At 56.4% G+C, this 2126-nt stretch overlaps 1 non-coding gene across 1 annotated transcript in view; it reads left to right on the top strand.

Moving 5' to 3' along the window:
- The first annotated feature begins 657 nt into the window (after positions 1-657).
- The window catches only part of LOC124774143, a 1909-nt gene continuing 440 nt past the window's right edge, over positions 658-2126 (top strand). The window contains exon 1 of the ribosomal RNA XR_007015137.1: positions 658-2126. This exon is cut by the window's right edge and continues 440 nt beyond it. This is a non-coding gene — a ribosomal RNA (small subunit ribosomal RNA).

Below are 2126 nucleotides of genomic sequence, written 5' to 3'. Positions count from 1 at the left end.
GGCAGGCGTCGCAGCTGCGCGCCGGCGCACCCTGCGCGCGGCGCCGTGCGGCCAAAGTAGGTCCTCGCGGGCCCGGTGCGAAGCGCGGTGGACATCTTCAGTGTGCTGGTCCGATTGAGGACTGTGTGCGTTGAGGATGCGCCGCCGCCCGGCGCTCGGCGCCGCGACGCCGTCTGCTGCTCGGTCGCCCCAGCGGTTCTCGCTGGTGGTTTGTATCGCAGCTGTGCGGATGTGTTGGCGCGTGCGCTGTGCTGGGAGAGTTCGCTTCGGCACCCAAGTGGGGCTTTTGTCCTTCTGTGGCGCTGGCGTTGGAGCTGCCGGTCACCGTAGGTGGCGCGTGTTGTCTCCCGCCGGCAATGCCACGACAGCACGCTCCCGGGCCTCTGTCGGCAGCGGCAAGCTCAGTTGGGAGCACGGGTGGTCGCACCGAAAGCGTCTACTCGCCTAACTCCGGGCGATTGCGCCTCTCTCGAACCCGACCAAGTACTTGGGACGGCGCTGCGCGCCGCCGGGACCTGAGAGGGTTTCGAGGTGTATTGTGCAGGGGAGCTCAGCCTCCTCCTGTTTGCAGAATGATTGAGCGGACGCTTGCGTGTTCGCGCGGGCCCCCGGGACACACTCCCGGGCGGCCGGCTGCTCAGCTCTAGTTGACGCAGCTCCCTGGTTGATCCTGCCAGTAGTCATATGCTTGTCTCAAAGATTAAGCCATGCATGTCTCAGTACAAGCCGCATTAAGGTGAAACCGCGAATGGCTCATTAAATCAGTTATGGTTCCTTAGATCGTACCCACGTTACTTGGATAACTGTGGTAATTCTAGAGCTAATACATGCAAACAGAGTCCCGACCAGAGATGGAAGGGACGCTTTTATTAGATCAAAACCAATCGGTCGGCTCGTCCGGTCCGTTTGCCTTGGTGACTCTGAATAACTTTGGGCTGATCGCACGGTCCTCGTACCGGCGACGCATCTTTCAAATGTCTGCCTTATCAACTGTCGATGGTAGGTTCTGCGCCTACCATGGTTGTAACGGGTAACGGGGAATCAGGGTTCGATTCCGGAGAGGGAGCCTGAGAAACGGCTACCACATCCAAGGAAGGCAGCAGGCGCGCAAATTACCCACTCCCGGCACGGGGAGGTAGTGACGAAAAATAACGATACGGGACTCATCCGAGGCCCCGTAATCGGAATGAGTACACTTTAAATCCTTTAACGAGTATCTATTGGAGGGCAAGTCTGGTGCCAGCAGCCGCGGTAATTCCAGCTCCAATAGCGTATATTAAAGTTGTTGCGGTTAAAAAGCTCGTAGTTGGATTTGTGTCCCACGCTGTTGGTTCACCGCCCGTCGGTGTTTAACTGGCATGTATCGTGGGACGTCCTGCCGGTGGGGCGAGCCGAAGGCGTGCGACCGCCTCGTGCGTGCTCGTGCGTCCCGAGGCGGACCCCGTTGAAATCCTACCAGGGTGCTCTTTATTGAGTGTCTCGGTGGGCCGGCACGTTTACTTTGAACAAATTAGAGTGCTTAAAGCAGGCAAGCCCGCCTGAATACTGTGTGCATGGAATAATGGAATAGGACCTCGGTTCTATTTTGTTGGTTTTCGGAACCCGAGGTAATGATTAATAGGGACAGGCGGGGGCATTCGTATTGCGACGTTAGAGGTGAAATTCTTGGATCGTCGCAAGACGAACAGAAGCGAAAGCATTTGCCAAGTATGTTTTCATTAATCAAGAACGAAAGTTAGAGGTTCGAAGGCGATCAGATACCGCCCTAGTTCTAACCATAAACGATGCCAGCCAGCGATCCGCCGCAGTTCCTCCGATGACTCGGCGGGCAGCCTCCGGGAAACCAAAGCTTTTGGGTTCCGGGGGAAGTATGGTTGCAAAGCTGAAACTTAAAGGAATTGACGGAAGGGCACCACCAGGAGTGGAGCCTGCGGCTTAATTTGACTCAACACGGGAAACCTCACCAGGCCCGGACACCGGAAGGATTGACAGATTGATAGCTCTTTCTTGATTCGGTGGGTGGTGGTGCATGGCCGTTCTTAGTTGGTGGAGCGATTTGTCTGGTTAATTCCGATAACGAACGAGACTCTAGCCTGCTAACTAGTCGCGTGACATCCTTCGTGCTG

This window comes from Schistocerca piceifrons, unplaced genomic scaffold (genome assembly GCF_021461385.2).
Source record: "Schistocerca piceifrons isolate TAMUIC-IGC-003096 unplaced genomic scaffold, iqSchPice1.1 HiC_scaffold_961, whole genome shotgun sequence".
NCBI lineage: Eukaryota > Metazoa > Arthropoda > Insecta > Orthoptera > Acrididae > Schistocerca > Schistocerca piceifrons.
This window is presented reverse-complemented; position numbering and strand designations above follow the sequence as displayed.